A 25,239-nucleotide genomic window follows, 5' to 3' on the forward strand; every position below is an offset into this window, starting at 1 on the left:
TATATACGCAAATGACAATATGTAGGAGCTCAGGCCTGGAATTCTGAATCTTCCTCTGTTGTATCTCCACAGGTTCAGGATGATGTGCTTTACCACCTGCAAGCCTTGGGTAAAGGATTGAGTGTAACACACCTCAAGGTACATTGGCTTTATTATACTTCACAGGACCTGCCTGTATTTCAGAAGGCTGTCTATTATTCCCTGGAAATCCTGATCTTTTCAATGTAAAAATGCTCAGAAAATCTATTTTCAAATAATGTATACAAATAATACATACAAATATCCATATAATAATGAGGTATTGATTTCAATAACTATATTTATTATTATTTATCTGATAATTATAGTGTTGATATTTGTCACATATCTTTACTAGATTCCAGCTCTGTGTTGTACAATTAGGATGAGTAGGATGCAGCTGAATTAATTCAGTGAAGGGATACATTTATCAGCTTTATCACCACTTTGTAGACTGATCTCGTCTGATTTCTGAAGTAAAGGGACACAGGTTGCTAGTGTGGTTGGTGTTGGTGATGGCAGTAGGTGACCACACTTTCGTATGCGCTGCTATAAGTGTTGCTGTTGGACCAGCAGGGGGCGCTCTTCTGTCTGGATCAGAATTTTCAAACAATGTCCCATCCTGATGACCAGGGATGCTGTGCTGTCCTTCAGTTGTTTTTTCTTGTAAGAGAAGGGGTACTAACTCAAGTGTCCTGAGTAAACTTTACTTTAGGAATGAAGCCTGAAGTTTGCTGTTAATTCAGTCGATGCAGTATTTTCTCACTTGTCTGAGGAAACTGCTGTGTAGTGGGCCAGCTGGCTCAGAATTGCTTTGCAAACAGGTGGGAACTATACAATGAAGAAGATGCCCTTCAATACTCTATATGAAGTGCTCTGGGATCCTTTGGAGTGAAATATGATAGACAAATGCATGCTAACAATAATAATAATACATGGCTCTTGAAATAGAAGTAACTTTCTTCTTTATTTCATATAGAAAATCATAAAATAATTTTAAATGCAGTTCTAAAAGTTTACTGCTCCATTTCTTTCACAGTTTCTAATATACTGTTTTTTTTTCTTATAAAATATGAAAATTAATTCCTATTCTTTATTAAAATTTAAAAGGTGCATTTTTTTTAACCTACACTCTGGATTGGTGTTTGTTAGCAGGGGTTTTGTGACTTTGATAGTAATTACAGAAATTTGAAACATATCATTCTAACCTTCAGTGGTTCGAATGCAAGGTGAAAATGATTTATCCACCCCTTTTCACTGTAATGTTGGCATCACTGAATCACTGAATTGACATATCAATACCTCTTCTACTTTGGTAGTGCAATAATAATATTCATAGTAAATGCTTATTCAGAGAAAATTATAGTAAATTACATTTAAATGATACATTGACCCCAGAAAATGATCTTGCTTTAAAGTAGCCAAACAGAGATTAATTACTCGTTCATAAGACTTTGAATGCTGCACTTTGTGATTTTAGGATTAAGTCAATCACTAAATGAAATGGAACAAAACAAATGTGCCCTTTAATGTCTAAGAAATGTCTTATGCTCGCAGACATTTAAGAATTAATTTTTCATTTTATTTTGGCATTTGTTTGTAAACACAGTGTTATTATTCAGTATGATAGCTATCCATTTTCTAACAGTTTTGTCCAATTCAGGGACTCGGGAGCCGAAGCCTATCCCAGCAAGCAATAGGGACAAAGCAGGGTACACCCTGGACAGGATGCCAGTCCATCACAGTACAGACAGTACCGTATGCACACACAGATACAGATATGCACACACTCACACCAGGTACAGTTTTCCCATAAGCCAATTAACCTACCCGTGTGTTTTTGGATTGTGGGAGGAAACTAGAGCCCCCGGAGGAAACCCATGAAAACATGAGGAGATCATATGGACCTCACTTAGGGAGCACCCTAGGTCTAGAATTGAACCTAGGGCCCCAGCGCCATGAGACAGCAATGCTAACCACTATGCAACCATGCCTCCCTCAATATGATATTCTGTTCCTTAAAAGGATCACATCACTGCAGCCTGCATCCCAGTCAGATCAACAGAATAGACAGCCATTGAGAACGAATGTTAATGTGAAAAAGCACTTTGGGCTTCCTACTATGCCTCTTTGGCTGTCTTAATCATTGAACTGACAGGCATGGTTGGAACAGCCATCAGGTCTGTTGAACCCTTAGGGCTGGAGGCATCTATGCATTATACATCAATAAGCAAGGTTCCAGTGGATGCATAGACAATCATTGACCATCATCAACAGTGGCATGCAACTTCATAAAGGTTCAGAAGAAGAAACTAATGCCTATAATAATTTTGAAAAATAAAAGACAAGCATGTGCAGCATTTCAAATTGCCCCCCCCCCCAAACAAATTCAAATAGGTTTTTTGATTATTTGAGTCCTTCAACTTTGTAAAGCCAATCCTGTAACCCTATCTGTCGATGGTTCTGTACTTGAGCTTCAGTCTAAATTGAAAAACATTGACGTGATATTCAATTCTGGCTTAACATTCGACCTACATGTGCAGCATATTGTCAAAACATTTTTTTTTCACCTCAGAAATATCACTAGACTGCACCCTATGTTATCACTAACTGTGGCTGAAAAGCTGATCATCACATTTGTGTTTTCCCGAATTGACTACTGTAATGCTCTACTCGCTGGGATATCTAAATCTGCATTGAACAAACTGCAGTATGTCCACAATTCTCCAGCCAGAATCCTGACCAGGTCTAGTGCAAGTGTTCACATTACTCCTATCCTGGAGTCCTTGCACTGACTTCCTGTCAAATTCCGTGTTGATTTTAAAATCCTCAAGCTCACCTACTGTATAATGCTCTGCATGGCTTGGTACCTCAGTACCTGTCTGAACTATTATCACCCTACTCCCCACCTCGCAACCTTCGCTCTTCTAATTCTGGTCTCCTAACTGTCCCTCAAGCCCGTCTACATTCTATGGGTGACAGGGCCTTGTCCTGTTATGCCCCCAAGCTCTGGAACTCTCTCCCCAAGGATATCAGAGACTCACCCTCTCTAAACTTCTTCAAATCCAGACTCAAAACCTTCTTCTTTAGAAGAGCCTTTACTTAACTGGTTCAATTCTTACCCCTCTGCTCCTACTATACTTAGTACCACCATCGACTGTCTCCTCTGTGTATTGTAATTGTGTTTTATCTTGTGTATTCTTTTTATTTATTGTTGTTGTCATTCTGTAGAGTGCTTAAAGGAGCCACCTTTAAAGGTGTATATAAAATAAAGTTTTTTTATTATTATTATTATTATTATTATTACTGTTGTTTTTTGGCAGAGCAGAATATTTAGCTTAGGTCATGTTTTCACGAACAGGTGATCACATGACCATTTTTCACGACCCAAAAATACCAGGTGATTAGAGTTTGGCATTTGAGTAGAGTCAAAACTACAAAAATGAATTAATTGAAAATTGGTGTGCAAGAAGAGTGAAAACCCACAGGACAATATGGTAACCCACAACAGAAATATAAACAGATAACAAGGGGATAAACAATATATTGATAAACAAGACCGTCCTCCATGGTCTTTGTACTGTTAGTATTTTGGTCACCTTTTTTGACAACTTTCTTATGGTTTTGATTGGCAACACCAGTGCCTTATGATACCAAAATCTAAAGTAAATTGCAAGGTTGAATAGAAATACAAATATTTCATTTTTTTGTCATTTTAGTATCCCGTATCAATTAATGTGTGGTCTTAATAACTGTAAACTTAAATGTCATAAATGAAATAAAATGTCAGGATTTTTATCTATCAACTTGAAGAAGGGATCAGCTGGAGATAAAAAATGAGTCTAATTTGCAGGTCTGTGACACACATGAGGTTCTCAGTTTTGTGATGCATTCCTGCACTCCCACAGTGTTGATCAAACATTCCATGCAGACATGCACTGTGCAGCCCTGTGGACTGCAATTCATAAGGAAAACATTATTCATTAACCTGCAGAATTCAGGCTTATGTTGTAGCAATCTCACATTGGATGTCTGAGTCTGAAAAGTGCATGGGATGAGTTTTCAAAGCCCGTCAAACATGAGTGTCCCATATGAAGTACAGTACATTTGGGCTAGTTAGCTCTCCAGATGCTATTTTATTTGTCATAAAGCTCAGTAAAAAAATTATGTCCATCTGGTGACACATGACTTAGTAGTCATCACTGTCCTTCCTTGGTTAAAATCTTATGTCATTTTGGTTTTTTTTAGTCTTTCTTGACACGTGTTTTTGTATCATCAACATTAAGTCATTCTTCATTTCATCCAAGTTACTATTTTCACTATTTTCTGCTTAGACGAATGAAGACCAGTCAAAGAGATTTGTGTTCCTTGCTGTGGTGCAGAATCATTTTCAGATGGAAAGAGAAAAACATCTGAATCGATCGGGGCATTGGGGTTTCACTGTGTGACACTGAGAATGTTTGAAACTCAGCAGGCAGAGAAAGCCACTGCTTTGATGCATCTAAGTCCTTTGTTGCAGGTCAAAGGTGAAGAAAAAATGTTTTGTGAACCATGTCTTTTGTTTTTTTTTTAGGCACGAAGATTTCAACCCATGCTGGAAACCACAAAACTTACTGAGATTTCTTTGACTGCAAGTGTGGCTGCCACCATGCTCAAACAACAGGCATTTGTCATCAACAAAATGGACATGACCTTTGACCTCCACTGTGAATTATGGTATTGTAGTTCACTCTCCTCTGTTTGGTGCTTGTTATTTGTAATAATAATCAAGCGATGACTAGCTCACTTTGGCATTGCCTTCTCTATGATTACAAGAACCTAGTATCCAGTTTGAACAACAGATACTGTATGACTTTTTCTTTGTTTGGAAGAGGTTCTCTCTAATTTAGACAGTGCTGTCAGTCTAAGGCAAGTACCCTGAAAGAACAAGAATCAGTGTGATCCTGTCTACAAATTGCACCTGATTCAGCACTGCAAAGATCTCAGTTTTTTAAGAAAAAATATTTAGGTATCATTTCTGTTGCACCAGAAGAGACAAAATACAATTGTGTTTCCTCCCATGTGTGTTTCCAGCCAGGATTGGCTTGCATTTCCCCTATAACCTGAAATATTTTGTTGTGCACAGGGTGAATTAATCATTTAAATCATTCTTAATTCTTAATCGTAAGAAGGTTATTAAATGATGCATCACAAACTGGTCAACCTGTTTTTTAACAGCTGTGACCCTATACTTAAACCTCCACTGCACACCCGGAATGAATAAAGACATTCCCACTCTGCATTCCTCCTCCTAGAGCATGCCTTTCTCATTTCTCTATCACCATTGTCAAAATCCTGATGAAAAAGGAGAGAAGAAAAGAAAGAGAAATACCTAAATTGCCTTGCCTTGGCTGGGATGGTAATTGAGTTTTTAAAGTCCAGATTCAATTTCACATCTCAGTTTGTACAGTCAGATTTATTATTATAGTGTTATTATTCAGTATTTCTAAACAGGTGCTGTAGGAGGCGGTTTGAAAACGCCGGAACACAGTGTTGCTGTGCTTGGCTGAACGCAGGCAGGAGTGTGGTCTGTAGTCATTAGTCTCAGCAGGGCATCGCGGTCCCTTTAGACCTGCTCTGTATTGTCTCTCCCCTCCACCTCCGAGAGCTTTGCTCCGGTGATTTTTGTCTCAATCTGTTTCGCTGTTTCACTGTTGCCGTGCTGACAGACGTCCCATGTTAACAACAACCAAATAGCCAGGCTGTACAATAAGACAATGAAGCTCAATAGCTGCCTTGTCACGGGCCAGCACGATGCAGCTGTGTTTGTGTTTGCTGTGAAAAGATATAATGATTTTAGCTTTGAGAATGTGTAGGAAGAGAATTGGGAATTCTGGATTGAGCTAGGGAATGGGGCTGGGGGGTGTCATCTCATCTGCTGCAAATACAAACTCCTTTCATTGGCATGTTGTGCCTAAATGTACAAATGTAGGAAACAATACAGTTACTTCTGGAGTGCAGTAATCAACTATTAATTACTTGCTTTTGAGCCACTTCGTAAAACAAAAGGGATACAATATATTTAGCTATTATAGTGTAGATAATACTGGGTTAAAGTTTTATGGTACTGTGTAGTTAAATCTAACAAACAAGTTCTACTCCAGCAACAATCCCCATGAGGCAATGTCATCTGTGCTGAAGAGAACAACAACAACAGGGTCTTCACCTGCCTTTGTAAGGAACCTGTCTACTGTCAAGCTGAATAGTTCCCAAGAGATCCTGCACCATCAACAGTGCTCATGCGTGTTTCAGTATTATTGGGGCACCTGTGGAGTAGCCTTCCAAACTTTCGTTCCCCAAAGCTGTAATTTTCCAGCAATTTTCTTAAAAGAAAACCCAAACATTTTCAGGTGATAACGCTAATATTTACCGGAAAAAGCTATTTTAGAATACCCCCCCAAAGCCCTAGAGTAAGACTATTTCAGCAGCTTTTCTAATTTCTTACTGTGGGATAAGAATCATGGCTTATTCCTGCAGCAATCAGAAATGAATTGACCCATTACTTTTGTACATTCATTTTGTTTCTTAATTATAATCCTCCTTCAGCGACATCTCATCACCTTGTGCAACAATCAAAAGTAATGAACTGCCAAGGGGATGGCCTGTTTTCTCACTCCTTTGAGTCTGTGTTGGTGTGCTTCTTAAAGCATTCTCCCAAAGTAAAAAAGAGAAGTTGATTTTGGTCTTTTTTGTTGCTTTGGAACATAAAGTGTTTGTTGACAGAACTGTGTTGGTCCAATTAGTTTATGCTAGAGAGGATTAAGATTGTCTGGCTAATTTGAATAAGCAAACACATCTGTACTTAATTACAAGAACTTCCTTGACCTGACCATAAAACTCCCTGGTTTGATCGCTAAGATACATAATTAGTATATTTCTTGAATAATTAAACATCAGTGTTTATTAGATGTGATAATTTCAGAATGCAAATGGTTAGAAAGTAATTACCAAGATTCTGCACAACAAGTGCTAAATGAATCACCTGGTACCAGATGATAGAAAAGTAATTCAAATGAGCTGTAGCTGGTTGTGATTTGTCTTTAACCCCTTTTCTGCTGCTGTTGTAAAATGAAGGGGAGGTCTGATGAATAATGTGTAACGAAACCCTTATTATTGCAGCAGGTAATGTTTGTTGGTTGCCAACATTGTTCCATCTGTTCTGTTTCTCAAGATGCATGCACATTGAGTTTGCCTGAAACACTGTTCTGTAACTACTATGCCGGTGTCCACACTTTTCAGGAAGTAAAATGAACGCATTCTCTTGGAATTTCATTTCTTTGGTTTCACTCTCAACATTTTTTTAATTAAAACACTCTCCCATCCATCCACTTTCTAACCACATCCTCCAATTCAGGGTTGAGGCGGTGCCAGAGCCTAACCCAGCAAGCCATGGGTAAAACACGGGATATACCGTGAACGGGGCACTAGTCCATCACAGGGCACACAAAGACACAAACATGCGCACACCCCCACACTCACACCAGGACCAGTCAACCCAGAAGTTAATTGACCTAATTTAAGTTCCCAATTAACCTCCCAGTTTATCTGTTGACTGTGGGAGGAAATCGGAGCACCAGGAGGAAATCTACACAAGCCAAAGATGATACCAAATATAAGGTCTGGAATTTGCAGTTGGCAGATTTTAATTCATTCGTGCGTTTTACAAAATGACGTGATCTGCTTGTGTATTATATTTGCAATTACATTACATTAAATTTATAATCAGCTGCATTACCACCTTCCCTTCTGCATAGATTTCAGAAGCTAGAAGTTTCTAGGATTTCTTTTCCAAAAGCCTAGCTCAGCCTGGTCAGTATTGGTATGGGAAACCTCCAGGTTGCCTCTATATGTGTTGGTGGTGGATCAGTAAATGGTGCTCTTCTCCTGGACCACTATTTCCTATCTAATGCTGCTGTAAGAGGTGTTAGTGAGACCTGCAGGGAGCGCTCAACCTTACTTAAGGTCTTAATACCCTAGTATAGTGACAGCATCCTAGCCAAATGTTCCTCTGGCCTTTACCAATCACGGCCTCCTAATAATCCTCATCTAATCTAATCTAATCCTAATCTATAAACTGGCATCATCACTCTATTCTCCTCCCCACTGATAGCTGATGTGTGATGAGCGTCCTGGCACACTTTGGTTGCATGTTCCAGTTGGGTGCTACACATTGGTGGTGGTGGAGGGGACTTACATGTAAAGCACTTTGAGTAGAGTGTCCAGAAAAGCACAAAGCAAAGTGTAAGGCATTATTTTTATAATTGTAATTATTAATGCCCCAGTATGGTGACAGGAAGCACTGTGCTGTAAGAGATACCATCCTTCAGATGAAATGTTAAACAAATATCCTATCTTCTTAGTCATGTAAGATCTATCGCATACTGTATGTCCTGCAATAACATAACATTAAATTTTCCTTTAAAGCAATTGCACATTTCTTAAGGAATTTAGCCAGCTAAAAAACTTTTTATCCCAGTATGCAGCACATTCTTTACTGTTAAGATGCAGTATGTAACTGAAGATCCCAGGTCTCATAGGAAATACTGAGATTGGTGCCTTTGCTCCGATTTTGGTCACAAGGCATGTGAGTCTGTGCTCTGCCAGTTATGGAGATGTTTTTATTTCCGTGCTCACATTTTAAAGGTAAATGGTTTTTCTATCATAATAATCTATGGCTTGCAATACCAGTCACTGGGATTCAGGGTTATTACAGAGGTGCTGTTTTTCTGCTCTATTACCCAGAACTACAGTAAATGGAGAAGTAATAAGAAATGCAGAAGAACACTTTTTCATTGCATTTTGTAAAGAAAGTCTGAAAGATATTTCAAAATATGATAATATCTTTCTCTATATCTATTGTGAATGTGTTGATTTATCTATTTATGCTGCATGATTTTGTGTGAGTGTTCATATAAACTCAGGACATGGTGGCACTACAAGTAGTATTTTTAGCGTGTCTCAAAAGACAGTGATAGAACCATGTGATAATTACTCCTGTGGCAGGCTGGCCTTTAAAGTGACTGTTATAACTGTTGACCTGCCACTATAGGCCATTAAAGGCCTCTATCATTTACATATACAGTACATGTAAACACACTGAGTGGTAATTAGTTAATTGTTTGATTAGATTACTGGTGATGGATTATAAGGGCACATTCTCACATGGGTGTTATGAATGAGATGTTCGAGTATGTAATTGGTGGTAGTCGGGAGGTGGGTGTTTGGCTGGGAGGCTGCTTTGAAGAGTCTGTTTGTTGTAAAGACTTGTGTTGATTAAGGATGGGATCTGACAGATTGGCACAGTATTCACATATGTGAATGTGTTGTATGCATATGTTATGGGCTGCAATGACATACTGTAAGAAATGTAGGGAAGAGTGTGGTTCACTTAGGGTCACAGGAAAAGACAAGCTGATCCAGCCTTGTGCATCTGTCTCCTGCATTTGAGCCCAGAACCCAGCAATATGATAGCTGATTGGTCAATCTGTATAGAATTCAACATGATGGTTTTTTAATGGTTTTTAGCCTTTATATTAAAAAATAAAAAATGCAGCACATTTCCCATGTTGACACTTACCCGGGATTCTGCAGTCCAGAGATTAGGCTGGGACAGACTCAGTATTTGTTATCATAGAAAGAGGTGGTAGTTTAACTCATATTTACTCATTATGTTTGAAAAAATATATATATCCTTTTCCCCGTGGAGGTGATGAATTCTGTTACTCCCTGCTGTTAGAGATTGATATGTAGTCTCTGGTGTGTGTTCTGGTCAAGGTTGGGCAGGGATGCAGATAAATGAAAGCAGGAGCTGCAGAGTGACATCCTCCTTGATTCTCCACATTTCCGATCTGCACACCCAGCCACCACTACTCTTTCACACTCCTATCAGCCCTCTTGCAGCTACTCTTGGGAATAAATGAGTGATTTGCTGACACTGTCTCAGCAGCCTGCCAATGCATTCATATCTAGCGCAGTGCCCAGCACTGCTCCGTCTACTCTCAGTATTGGACTGAGTGTTTACACACTGCATCACCACAGACCAGCCCAGCAGTGCACTTTTTGCAGTCAGTATTGGAATTTGTGCATACACACTGCAGCACCACAGACCAGTCCAGCAGTGCTCCATCTGCTGTTTGATTGGGCTGGGTGCATACACACTGCATCAAAACAGGTCCAGAAGCTGTCAGTATCCAGCTGAGTACACACGCAAAGCATCACAAAGCCCAGCCCAGCCCAGCTCCAGCTGTGGTCAGCTCTGTAGGAGTACAGTTGAAAAGGGGTAATGTAATTTTCTGAATGTCTGCTTAGATAGTTTCATAAGCTTCCATTTTTTTTCACTTTTTTATGCTAATTTGCCTTGTTTACCTCATTATTGCCTATACATTTTTGCTTTTAAAGCAAGACAACAACATTTAAAAAGGTGGGAATATCACAGAAAAAAGGATGAAACCGAGATTATTAAACGTTTTCTAAAGATGAGAATGACCTGCAACCATTGTCAAAAGCTGTTACAGTCTTTGCTTCTTTGCACTTGTACAATGTAATCTAGTTGAACTGCTTTCCGTAATAACTGCAATGAATGCAACCAGTTGCAATTTAAAATAATCCACCTCACCGCATACAATAGATTTTTTTCTGCTGTTAAACCCCTTAAGAAAAGTAGTCATACCTGAAGATTAGAGCAGTCAAGGCCCTAGTGCCAGTCTCCCACCTGTCACAGTTAAAAAGAACATTAGTGAGCATTATACTCAAAAGTGCTGTTACACAGGACACTCCAGAATACCTGTAGGTGGGTATTGGGTGTTTTCATCCAGTATGGTGTTACTTAATATTCTGTGTGTAAGTTTAAAAATGGACTGCCTTGTGTGCTAGCTTTTAAGAGGAAGAGAAAATATTGTTCTTTACTGAAACACATCGAGGTATAGCACACTGCTTTTCTATTTCTCTGTCAAATGTAACAGTAACAGGGAGAGAACTGATTTTACATGAGAGGATAATCATAAAGAAAAGAGGGAAGATAAAATATCCCTACGATTCCAAAATGTAGGTAGGCTGATGTCAGGAAACATTTACTGCTGTGCTGTAAAGATGTCATCAAGAGTGCAAACATTTTTCATAGACCTGTGTGGAAAGGTAACAGCCTCAGGAGCTGTCTGTAAGAAGAAATTATTTCAAAATAAAAAGCTTACGGGATTTCCAGGTGTGGAGATGAAAGCGGTGGACTTTGAGTATCCTTTCACCTTTCAGTGATTAGGACCATACAAAGGGAGGCAGTGCTGCCATTGAGAGTAGAAACTACAAAAGTTCTGGCATCTAATTGGATTATTTACAGCTTCGTCAGTTGGCAGTCATGAGGCTGATGCTCCAGAGTACATTTATTTCCTAAACACTCTAAATTGAATAACCTAAAAGTAATATTTAAAATCAAGTACAGTCAGGCCAACAATACAGCAGCTCATGAGTGTTACTGTATTAGTTTAAAAACTTGATCCTTGGCCACTCTCACCATCACAGCATGCTCTTAACTCCAGATATTAAAGTGCAGAAGATCTATTAACATGAAAATAACAAAACATGGCAGTTCTGTATTATTAGTAAGCAGCTTATTCAAATCCTAGAATATCATACCACAGCTTAACCCCTATCTTTCTAGCACTTTACGTAAAGAAGCCATATTTCAGAAGGAATTCAGAATGGAAATCCCACTCTGTAGTGTAGTCTATGCAGAAGACCTTCTAGTGAAATCTCCTCTAATTTTATTCATGACCTCAAGTGAATTTGTGTTATGAATTTGATGAAAATTAGGGGATATTTTCATACACAAGATAAGAAAAGCATGAAGATTACAAGTGAATAGGAATATGGGTGGAACTGCAGTTGTCATAGCAGTGGAATCCAAACGAATGAAGAGTGATTTTGACCAATTTATTTTATGTCCAGAGAGTCTAGCAAAGTTATAAAATAAGTGTCATACACATGGGACTTTCATGAGTATAAGGAGAAATGTGACATTTGGATCCTTAATGTCAAAGGATGAAATGTTGACACGTTGTGTAATGTGTATTTTAGTGGCCGTAACAAAAGAATAAGCAAATATGGCAATTATGAGCACGAAGAGTGCATAACAGAAACATTGAGTACATAAACTGAGGATAAGAACAATTTAATTCTGTTACACATTACCATACCTTGATGAAGAAATATAACTTCCTATCAACTGCTACAACTTCCGGTCAATGCTCACACAAATGAGAAACCCCATGGTGAATCAACCCATGCAAAACAGCCTAAAAACATCCTTTCAGATTTAGAGCTGCGAGTTTCCCAATCCTTCTTTTCAAACAAAATTTGCACTCTAAAAAATTTGAAAAGTCAAAGAACTATACTAACTAGCAAAGAGACAGGACAATCCACAATGCTGCTATTACTCTTATTCTGTCATATGGAATCAGAGTGGGTTATCTCCTTTTAAATCTCTCTGTTATAGTTTCGAAACTGTGGTTCCTATGGAATATTCACCTGCTTATTTTTTACAGATCACACAGCACCTGCAATCCTCTCCTACAGCTCCTGAAGTTGAGAATGGACTGAGTGGCACTAAGAGAGTGTTTTGAGAGAGTGCATGAGGTGGTCCACAGTAAAATTATTCAGTGACCGGAATCAGATAATCAAAGCAGTTACCATAATGAAAGATCACAGGAAAGTGATAAGTGAGTAGCACTTTCCTGCTTTTCTTATTCTTGATTTATTATGAGTGGGTGTCCTGCTCCATTGTCAAAAGGTTGCACTTATTGGGGGTGAGGTTGCATAATGCAGCGCAACTGGGAAAAGTGACCTAAACTGAAATTTAAGTTTATGAAGAGAATAAAAGTCTGCATATTTGTGACAGGTGAAAAAAATGGAGACCCAAAGAAAGCTCACAAAAACATAAAGAGGCAATACTCTAAGCAGAATAGTGCCATAACTTGGAATCTAATCCAGGACTTTGTAACCATGCGAGAGAATCATTGAGAGATGTACCACCCTTTAATGATGTACAGTAGATGTAGAATATAGAATATAGTTAATAAACTAAAGGAATATGACTCCAACACTAGTTGCTGGCTAGTTTTGTTCTGGGGTTGGAGTCTCCTGATTGTCCATAGCTTTTCTAGAAAGCTTTTTGCCCTTTATTTGGACATGAAGCTCCTGTCTGTTTTTAATACCAAAAGTTGGTTTTCTACACTTTTTATGTATATTTATTTCTATACATTCTGCATGGGATAATATATGTTATAAATGGCCAGGTGGCCTCATTACACCACATTACTCTGAAGAGTTTGGACCTACTGTACAGCTTTCAATATGGGTTAATGATGTCAATGATGTGATAATGTTCAATGATCTCTGTTTGTGGTTATAGACCTCTCTTTATGTGATTCTAAACAGTTCTTTTGTCCCCTCAATTGTCCCTGTTTATGGATTGCCAGTGTGAATGGTTTCTATGATATGGGCTCTTGTGACAGATTTATGATAATGGCAGGCAGTATGAGGTGATAAATGATTGCTATGTGTGGTGCATGGCCACTGTTTACTTCATGGGATTAATTATTTCTTGTTTATTGTTTTAGCTGACCTGGTTTTCCTCTAGAGCTGAAAAATCTCATTTTCAGTACTGCAATAAGACTAGCCTGATTATTATCATTATTAAGCTCTATCTTGCATATCTGGAAGCAACAATATTAATATGCCCAAATAAAAGTCTAAAGATGTGCTGAGGTGACAAAACAGGTCTGAAATGCAGCGGTATATGACAATATACTGTAGTAACATGTTCTTGGTTAAATTTAGTTTTGTATATAATTTAGATGTGAAGGAGTACACACAGATGGTATCACAACCTACAGAAGTGTTATTTCCATAATTAAAGACATAGACTGAATTTGAAATTAAGCCACAAACAAAATGTTGCCCCGAAATTACGCTGTTTAAATCACAAGGCCCACACTGTTTAAAATAACTCACTCATTCGCACTCACTCGTAATCAATCATTCTTGAGAAGAATATTTAATAAATATGAATCATATTAAAAACAAATTGACAAGCTGGATCTGGGGTGCAAAGAAAATTGTTAAGAAAAATATTTGTATTTACATCAATCCATTATCAGAAAGCCACTTACAGTATTCCTGGTAAGGTTTGTGGAAATTTCAGAGGAAAAATTAAGTGCACCCTGGACAGGACACCAGTCAAATTCTATATATAAATACACCGGTAGTTTACAGAAGACATACAGTAAAGGATATGCATTCTTGTTTTTCATAATCACTACCTCTACAAAGTATTTAAGAAATGCTACATTTAAGACAAATTCAAACTACAGTCTTGGTGAAGATGAAATACCCTTGCCTGTGGGGTTAACACGGCACTCTGAGAGAGAAATAGACTTGCCCCTGCTCTAGAAGCTACTTGCAGATTCACAGTCCGTCCTGGTACTAGCCTCACAAAGATGCCCGCATACCAGGGGTTCTGGAAGTTTGGTCCTATAGAGGATCAAACTAGCAGGTTTCACAGGTCTCTGCAGATCTCATCAGCAGCTTTATCACAAGGTGCTAAAGAAATGTCAAGTGATTTTACAACAGACTGGCACCAAGACAATATAATAAAGAGGAGAGAAAGACACATGCCACGATTACTGTATGGTTTAAGAATTCACAATAATAATTGAAATTATACAAACATGCTTCTAAGTGCAGATTTCAGGGAAGCCTGAGCCATGGACTTTTTATAGGTGCGGCTTGGCATTGAATAATACATTTTTTTGTATAATTTATTATGAGAATCATAATTACGTGTCTAAAACTTTGCACTCATGTGAATGTTAAGCCTCTAAAGTAATTTTAAAAAAAGTTGTCTTCCATTCACCGTTTTTGTTAAGATGTGTTTTGTGGTGTTATTCCCTGAAAAAAAAAGTCTGCAACAGAAATCTCTTTTTGTGATCAACACCTGGTTTATCTACATCGGCTCTGAAAAGGAACATTATGAGAAAACGATTAGGTCTTGAAAGAGACTGCTCTGATCCAGGCATGAAGTTGTATTTGAATCAGGCAACTGGTCCTTCTTGTTCTGCCTCCATGCTGTGATAAGGTATTGTGTTAGTTCAGAAATCCATTGTTGGTGATTATAATATATATCAGCATGGTGTGTAATAGTCTTGTGAACAGCCATTGTGATGGGGTATGTAGCTGTTCTCTGCAGTGAAATACACAAACAAACCTGATATCTCTTTGGATCTCTCTGGGATCACACTTCCTTCTTTTTCCCCCGAATGAATTGATTGGTACCTAAATCAAAGCATAAGATGAATGAGTTTGGTTCTTCTGTGATGTCTCACGGAGCAGCACTGTTCAGTGCAGAGAAAAGTGGGAGATGTTGTCTCTGCAGTCAGCAGGAGGGGGAGTTCTGCATGGACAGAGTTGTGCAGGCACTGCACATTAGTCAACGTCCACTTCGCCGCCCCCCTGGTCCCCATGAGAGCTGCCCAAGCCATAATTACCCGTTAATTTCCATGGTAGTTGGGGAGCTCAGGAAAAGGAAAAGGGTCTTGACGTATTGACGTAATTAACAGAAAAGAATGATCCCGGTAAGGTTAACACTTGTCTGAGAAAATTGTACTGTTACTATCCTGACCCCAGCTGCCCCAGAGAAAAGTGTCCTTTTCTCTCCCTCACTCTGTCTCTAATGACCCATTGCCAACCCTAATTACTGTAAATGACATGATTGGGGAGGAAGGTTAATAATCGGTAGTACCTGGAAATTATGTTCTGACAGAGATTCAAGTTTCAAGAGATGCAGCTATCAGAAAATGCAAGCCAGAAAGTATTCAGGAATACTTTCCATGTTGGTTTGAATTGTATTGGGTCATGTTTTAAGATGCTTCACCCTACTTAATCTTTTCCTCTTTAAACATTCAGTCAATTTAAACTTTTTGTTTTTTTTCATGTCTCTTTAGTTGTGTTGCCCCCTGGTTAGTTAAATGATAATTGACTGAGTCAATTTCAGGTCTGCCTACAACAATTTGCAGATTAGTATCAACAGGGTTCATTGTGTAAATTCAGTTATGGGGTCACACCACCATCGTTTGGTATAGTGTTTGACTTATGGTATAATATATAATATATGTGGTAGTATTCAATAATTAGGGAATGTACAGTACATACATGTATATATTCTTTTTTTACTTGCCTAATTTGGTATTACTGTGGGTAGATTAACTTTGTGTCACTGATGTGGCCCTGGTACCGCAGTAAAGAGGATGAGATCCATGCAGGCTTATATCCATAGTGTGTGCTTGTCCTAGCCCGTTCTTCGTGGTGAAGAGCCCCACCACCGTGAGCTCACAAGCACTTTTGAAGTCCTAGAGGTCACTCTCAAATGGCAAGCTGTGGATGTCTGTGACTGACAGAAGCCTGTCCTCTACCACCAGAGCTCTACTGATTGTCCAGCACTTCGTGAGGAGTCTCGATCACAGCAGACCAACAAAATACCTCAACAGGCTACATCAGGACTATGATATCCAGCCTGTTCTCTATTGGAGGTACTTTAGTTGCTCAGCCACTAGGGAGGATCCTTGTGGACAATTTGTGAATTGTGCTCATTTCAGCTGTGTGGCCCTGATTCTGACAGTATATTTTATATAGTTTAGATTTCTATTGCACTTGTATATGCTATGTGCACATTTTACTGTGCACTAAATGTCATTGCAATATTTATGCTGGCTCTCTTGTATAGTTGAATATTTCATTAGATGATTAGTATTTCATTTAATAATTTAATAATTTATTATGGTCAGAAATTGTTGGTGTCAGGAAGCTTTTTGGTGGAGAGCCAAGCAAGCTCCCGTTAAGTGGTACTGTATAATAGCAAACCTCTGTAAGTACAGAGATCATAGCTGTAGAAGGATGTGAAAAGAAACATTTCTTTCAGAAAGGGTGCATTAAAATTGTTAAGCAGAGAGCAGGGGAAATGAATCTCACTTCCTATCATTGTAAATACCTTTCATCACAGTAGGATTGAACACTGCTATTCTGTAGTACAACTACTATATTTCTAATTTTCTTTTGTTATTTGGGAGAAGATAAAAGCTGTGAAGCTGTCATATACTGTAGCTATCAAAGGGGAATTCTGAGACATGAACCTAAAATGGGACTCTCTGACAGATTACATGTTGGAACTGATTCAAGCAGAAAGAGGGCAAACATTCTGAAGCATCCTTACAGTATATCCATTATTAGAAAGCCTGGTAAGATGTTGTTGCAAACCTAAACGGAGTTCTACATGACGATAATCTTACAAGTGACACAAGAAGTTGCTATTTCAGTGTAAACGTGTGTGCTTTAACTACAGTACCTCTCAGGACTTGACTATTCATTTCCATGAAGCCCCACTTCTCCTAACCCAATATGAAACATATTGAGTCTCAGGAAGTAGAAATTCTGGACCCTTTTAAGTTAGTGTAATCAGGTTGAAAGTGATGTTTGTTGACTGTCCCTGCTCTTTGAATGGCCGAGTGGTTTCCAAGGGAAATCCATCTAAAGCTTAGCCAGTCAAAACCGGAGCCCCAAAGGCAGTGCCTCTGGCAGCGCCAATCACAAAGCACACAAGGACAGTGGAAAGGTGAAACTCTGTATGGTTGAGTGCATTTCACTTTTCAAAACATGTGTTCCATCATCCCAATTGAGAATAACCAATTGAAATGTCCTTCGCTTTCCGCTACCAAGGTTGACCTTCACAGAGAGAAGGAGAGCCAATATGCGATTCACCTTTTGACATCTAGAAAGATAAACAGAAGAATTAGGAGTGATTGGAGGAGCAACTCATCTCAAACTGATGACTCTGGAAGCTTTACCTTAGCCTGGTGCCTTAGCCTGGGTAGTTGTGTGCCACTACCCAGAGAATACTTATCAGAGTTGGCTAATGATAGAGTCCAGACTCAAACCAATGACAAGTGGACCCGGAGAGTCAATCTGCAACTCATAGAGAAAACTGGTACTGGCTGGGCCACTAGGGGGCTCCAGATTTCACCTTTCAAACAGCCATTTCAGAGTTTTCGTGCACATGGCGACAAGATGTTTTTACTTCAAACAAATGTTGAAAAAATATAGCACTGACATCGCATTTGGAGTAATGGATTTTTCTCCTTGGTTTGGCCCCAGTTTGTGCTTCAGGTCTGTATGTTCAGGTGAGCAACCCTCACCATTTAAAGGGCATCAATGTTTTGTGTAGAAAAAAATAAGTCGCAAACATTGTGTTGACACCGTCCTGAGATGTGAGTCTGGAATCTGCATTTTTGTTGTCACTCTCATGTCTGCTTCAATGAAACACTAACAATAGGTTCTACATGTGGCTGGAAAGTTATCTGGGAAAGCAAAGCTATTTTTTGTTTTTGTTTTAAGCCAATCAGTTGTAGAACAAATTCAAAGCTAAATGGATTTATTATTCTGCAGATGCAATCTGTTTAATCAAGGCACATGTCTAAAATCTATCAGGTTAGTGTTGCTTTTCAAATGTATATATCATTTTCATTACTAGGAAGGGTCCCTCTGTAGACCAGAATGGAAGAGGCTGTCTGAAGCTCACAATTTAATTTCAACAGCTCTCATCTCAGTAGGGGAAATTATTTAAAATTGAAAATGAATTCACTTTTCTAAGGCCTTTGCTGCAGTGCCACTAAAGTTGTTTTCTCTAATCAGAAAGAGTGCTTGAAAATCAAAACAAAACTATAAAAACCACAATTGACACTTTCTTATTTATTTGTTTTGTTTGTTATCTCTAGACAGAGTCATCTTGACTCCCACTTAGGCGAAGCTGAAGGAAAGCAATTTGACTGCTGATGAATTCCTAAACAAAAAATTAGCAAAATCCCTAAGGGTGATTTCGTTTTGTTAAACTATAAGCATTTCAGGGCTGTGCATTGACTAGAATACACATCTATGGTGCTCTAAACGTTAGGCATTGAAAATGAAATTGTTTTTGTAATTTTCTAAATCCTAAAGCTTTTTATCCTGTGGTTGATGCAACCACAAGATCCCTTGGCTCTGTGATTTCAACCAAGCTGAGAAGGTGCTTTTTCTTTTTACCCAAGAAGGTTTTTAATATCAGAATCACCCTGTTCTGTGTTAGAGTACAGCAAAAAAATTTTTTGTTGTGCATTGTAAGGGGAAAGTCCAGGATTCTTAGGCTATGATTCTCAAAGTTCAAAAAGAAAAAGAGATCACTACAGCAAGCCAGAGTAACAGCTACATTTAAGTTCATACTAATTATAGGGGAGATAAGTGTATTTTGTGTGGTAAATGTACCTTGTATTATTTACATTGAAATTGCTTACTTGGATTCAATGTTAATTTAGAGAGTCATGGTGACTGCCCTCTATTCTGTGGGAATGTAGCTTGTGTATAAAGCACTTGTCTTCACTTCTCTCTGTAGTTTAACCAAATGTCCACCTCTTGTTTCTGACCACTGCCTTAGTGCTAATGGAATTTATTTTTCTAGTTGAGAATTTACAGTTTCTCACTAGTTTCAATGCCATTGTTTATTTGGTCTTACTTATTCCGGAGAATTATTTATTTTCTCTTTCTTTTCTCGCATGCATGCAGACGCATAAATCGATACAATGCTTCCATTATCAGAGAGCCACTTATTCCTGGTATGGGTTGCTGGCATGTCTTTGGGTGGCAGGAGGAATTTGGATCATGCGGATATGAGAGGAACATACAGACTCCAGACAGGAATTGCCCCATAATCCATAATCAAACCCAGGACTCTAGACCCTAGAACACTAACCCTAACAGACACACTACACAGCAATACCATATACAATGTACTAATCAACTGTGTGACCTCCCAGAGGTAGGTGTATTTAACCTGAACTCATATGAAACACCTTTATTGCACACAGGTGGACTCCATTCAACTTATGTGACATATGTGACAACAGGTTGCACCAAAGCCTATTTAGGGGTGTCATAGCAAAGGGGTTGAATACTTATGCAGTCAATTGTTTTCTGTTTTTTATAATAAAGAGGATTTATAGAATTTTGTTTTCACTTTGACATTTTGAGTTGTTGTTTTGATCAATGGCAAAAAATGCCAAATACAGTACGATTCCATATTGTAAACACATGAGTATAATGATGTTAATAACCCTTGATACATTACATCGTCTCATCACTGTAATGCAGCATTAAAGTCTCTGATCACCAAGTTCATGTTTTGTAATATGTACAGCTGGACCACAGATTGGAACCTTAGACACCAGACTCTCATAGCCCAGATAAGCAATAAACCTATTATACCAAAAGAGGGGCCTGGCCCCTGAACACTCTTGAGATTGATAAGAAATGACAGTAAAGATAAGTATAAGGCACCTACTGTATGTCTGAGTCATCAGCAGGATTGGTCAGAGTATGCCTGATAATAATGGTTAATCATATCACAAACAGTGGGAGCCTACCCCAGTAATGCCAAAACCTATTTGTACATCTGGGTGTCTAGGTGTCTACAGCAGGGACATGAACTCACAACCTGCATGTTAGTCCAACGATACCCTCCACACTACACTGCCCTACATACAAATCTTAACAGTTTACTAATTTCTAATTCATGTGCCGTCTCTAATATGATCGGTGGCAACAACGCACTGTAACTGTAACATTATGTGAAGTTCTACACATGCAATTGCAACTAAACAGAAATGTACTACAATGATTAATGTAATGATCTTAGAAGTGGTGTTAGGGTCGCATATTGATTGATGTTAAGTGACATTTTGTCATATTTGGGTGATTCTTGTAACCTATTGACATCTTCTTGTATATTTACCATGTAATGGAAATGTATTATTAGAACGGTTATTTAACTCTATTGAGCTTCACTATATGAATGCATAAACATGATACTAAGTGTAAAGGTTATCTCTAATTGATTGTTACACCAGCCCCTTGGATAATGCATATAGTCATATTAACCTCTAGTTTAACTGATGGGTTGAAAGGACTGCTTTTCTGTGGTGGACTCAAGGGAAGCTTATTTTCACAACCTTTTTTACTAATCACAGATATTCTATGGTATACTTTCCAGGACTAGGCATATAAATTTGGAGTTGTCCTTTCCACTACCTCTCATCCTCCTGCAGAGCATACAATTACTGACTGCATCTTGCACAGGTTTCATTATACTCCACCTTTGTCAGCGAGCACTCACAATCGACCTGCAGAAGAACAGCTTAGTGCCAAACCAACAAGGCACATCTGGGTCTTTGGGTCGACTAACCACTGTCTTGCCTAGTCACAACTGGGTTGGAGACCTCAAGGAAAATCATGCTGCAGTATGGGACATATTGCTGTCAGAGGAGTGGGGCTGCACTTAGAGTTCAAGTCCATGTTTATTCGTCATTCCAGCCATATACAATTAAACAGTGGAATGAAATATCGTTCCTCCTGGTGCAAATACAGCCAGGACAGGACATTGTAGACAGGATACACATAGTGCAAAGTGCAGATAGTGCATATTACAAGGCAAATACATAATACAATACACACAACACACAAGGATTTAAGCCCTGTTTCTGGAATTGGAATGGGTGCAAGTAGATTCCAGGGTGTTGAGGAGCCTGACAGCCTGTGGGAAGGAGCTGTTTAAGAGTCTAGTGGAGCTAGCCTGTACACTGCGATATCTTTTCCCAGATAGTAGGAGGGCAAAGAGTTTATGGGAGGGGTGGGAGGGGTCATCTACTATACTAGAGTTGGTTTAAAACACGGGAGGTGCAAAGTTATATGCTCAGCTTGTTCTAGGAAAATGTCCAGGTGTATAAAAGAATACTTTTTTTGGACTTGTGAGATATGATTATGACGTGTTTCATAATCATGCAGATTCTAGCCATGTGTGCCCTCTGGATTGGAGTCTGACTGGATTATTATCCATGATCAACTGCTGCATAAAAAAAGCATTTTCTATGGGTGGGTAGGTGCCCAAAACCTAGAGGACTCTGTAAGCTACATTTGTACTGTACAGTATGTAGCTAGTTTAGTCATGAGTCAGAAGGTGTTTCAGCAACTTGCTACTAGGAGGCAGTGTTGGAGACTTTGTTAAGAAGAAGTGGTGAAATACCAGCATTAGTGATCAATACTTTCCAAGACATTGTGCATTACATCTGACAAAGTAATGCACTAATGCACACAACAAGTGTAAGACTGCGCTGTACATCCAGTCAGAGATCAGATTGCACTGCATTTATTATATTATTTATTTGAGAGGTTATCTTCATAATAGATCCCTGGGATTTGCTGCAGTGCTATCTCCATGTGCTCCATGTTTTTTTGCCCCAGAGTGAGGATTAGAATTCAGGTTTGTGTTTCTCCAGCTTTTCCTCTGTTTTGCTCCAGCCTGATTCCGTACACTGTCCTCACTAGGGACTGACTGCCTGTCACTCTTGTCAAGGATGGTTATAGATTAGTCCCAGAGGTGAAGGCAAATAACGCATTCATTTAATGCGCCGCCTAACCCCTTCCAGAAAATGGCATGATATTGACTGAAATTACAATACTAATCATGGGATGGCTTTTATCAACATCTGTTATGCTAACATTACCCTTTATAAATTTGTATTCAGGCTTCCAATATATATTCTAGAGTGAAAGGGCCCTGAAAAAGTGACGGAGAGAAAGCATTAGAATATGAATTAAATGAAAGGGATAATAACCTGACTTTTGCTTTTCTTATTTACTTGTGTGGGTGCCTAACAGTGATTCTGGTGCAAAGCCCTTTGAATTCTGTAGTGCCTTTTAATTGAGAAAGAGATAGTTGTATAGAGAGTTGTATAATATTCATCAAACAGATAATCAATATTTGTCTGCATTCAATAGCCACAGCAGTTATTAGGTGACAAGGAGGGACTAGCATACAAGGACATGGGAGATGAAAGACAGGATCTGTAAAGCTAAAATAACAGCCTGAATATGGACTAGAAGCCTTCAAAAGTGCCAGACAAGTGTTTGTGCAGACAAAGCTAAGACAGACCACTGATCGATAGTTATTAGATGTGTGGCACGCCTCATCTCCCCTCTCCTCCATTTGCCCTTTTGAGTTAACAAGATGCTAGGTGTCTTCTGATGGATCGGTTAGACAAACACCCAAACAAGCTGAGCGTTACTTACAGTATAAGCACGCAAAGTAACCTCCCTATCTGGCTGTGTCTAGAGGTTGTTAATGAACTATGGTTTGCAGGACTTGACAAATTCAGAGCTCAATCAACACCATCCTTCTTCATTTCTTTTTCCAGTACCTGACTGCAGGGATTAATAAGTGCAAACAAACCATGTAGGCATTCTTTAAAGACCATCGATATACTGTACTCTGTTCTCCCAATTGAAAACAGATCTGAAAGAAAACGGAGTTGTGCTAGAGAAACAGGGACTTGTTGAAATTGCTATTCTTTGTTCTCCTGATTCACTAGTGGCAGGCCACCAGAAGTGAGGAGGTGAGGCCACCAGAGCAGGCTGGCACATGATGGGTACATAGCTTAGCCTCTAAAAGTGGCTCAATCATTTGGCTAGTTCACTCTGAGCTAACCAGGTCTTTGCAGATCTGATAGGAAATTTGGTCAGGGTAACATCCCTACTTTTTTTTTTGAGAACCGGAGAGAGTCAGGACCTTGGTTTTACATCTCATCTGAAGGACGGTGTCTTTTTATAGTATAGTGTCCCCCTCACTATACTGGGGCATTAGGACCCACATGGACCACGGGGTGAGCGCCCTCTACTGGCCCCACTAACACCACTTCCAGGAGCATCCTTTGTTTTTCCCAGTATGTCCGCCATCCAGGTACTGACCAGGCTCACACCTGCTGAGCTTCAGTGGGTTGCCAGTTTGTAGTTGTAGGGGTATACAGTATGGCTGCTGGCCGGATATATATGGTATGGTATTTTATATGGTATTTATAATACCCATATAAAAATACCCATATGTAGTAGGTTCACATCAGGGTGACAAATTTGTTGTGGTTTGATTTTAGCAATAGACATGATTCCTAAAAATAAAGAAATGATTAAGGTTAAGAAAAAACAAAACACTGGGGCAAATCTTTTGTTTTTATTTCAGTTCTATCTTTTATTTCAGTGTTGGTTTTTCATATGTAAGCAGCAGCTGCAGTTTAGTAAAGGATTAGCTCTCAATTTAGCTGAGAGGTTATATCACATTCATAGCAACTCTAAAACCCCATCTTGTCTGAAAACATCTTATTTATCCAGGCCCGGTTTGCAACAATAACTTCTGCAGACCTTTCTTTTCAGGGATTTGTGGCTCTGATGATAGAATGCTTGTTTACTTTTTCCACTCAAAAGATTAAGGAAAGGGCCTGGTGTGATTAGCGTTGCTATGAGAGCTATGAGGGGAGATCTGAATCTCTGGTCCCTCATCATGTCAGATCTATCTCTGCTCTAAATCAATGGCCAGCCAGCAGCCTTGAGAGCTTTAGATTCCTTGAATTCTTGAGATGTCCACGTGATTAACTTAGTTAAGGCTTTGACATGTTTTTAAGGAAACTACTTTTCTCACACAACTGAAGACCTTGTTCTGCTCTGGGGATAAAGGATAGATTTTCTATATTTGCAAAGTGGTGGAAAAAGATACCTGGAATATGGAGGAGGTGTGGGGGAAGGGGGGTCGTCACTCAACAAAGCAATCAATGAGTATTGACATCAACCCGCTTATAAGTTTGTTTCCATGGCGTAGCTTAAAAAGGATTGAGTCATGCTCATGATCTTTGGATTTTTTGAATCGGCAAACCAAACACCACCAGAAAAAAAGAGCAGAACTCTTCTTTTCAGGTCTGTGTGGCAGAGGCTGAAACCAGATGAAATCTGAATATAGTCCATTAATTTATTCTGTCTGGATTTATGGTTGACTATTGTGCAGACTATACCCAGCCAGTGGACAGACTTTGGACTGATATTTAATGGCTTTCAGTTTTGCTCCTGCACTCAGCGCTAGGGATTTGAACTGAGATATTTACAAAGCACTGTCCTGCCTTGCTGACAGCAGTGGTCTGAGAAGTCTATGTACTTTGGATTTGCATTTTGGGAACAACATACAGTATTCACTTGTTAATGCAATCCTTTCCCATGCTCCCTCATGACCTTGACAAG

The sequence above is a fragment of the Atractosteus spatula genome, chromosome 7, assembly GCF_055471065.1.
Source record: "Atractosteus spatula isolate fAtrSpa1 chromosome 7, fAtrSpa1.hap1, whole genome shotgun sequence".
NCBI lineage: Eukaryota > Metazoa > Chordata > Actinopteri > Semionotiformes > Lepisosteidae > Atractosteus > Atractosteus spatula.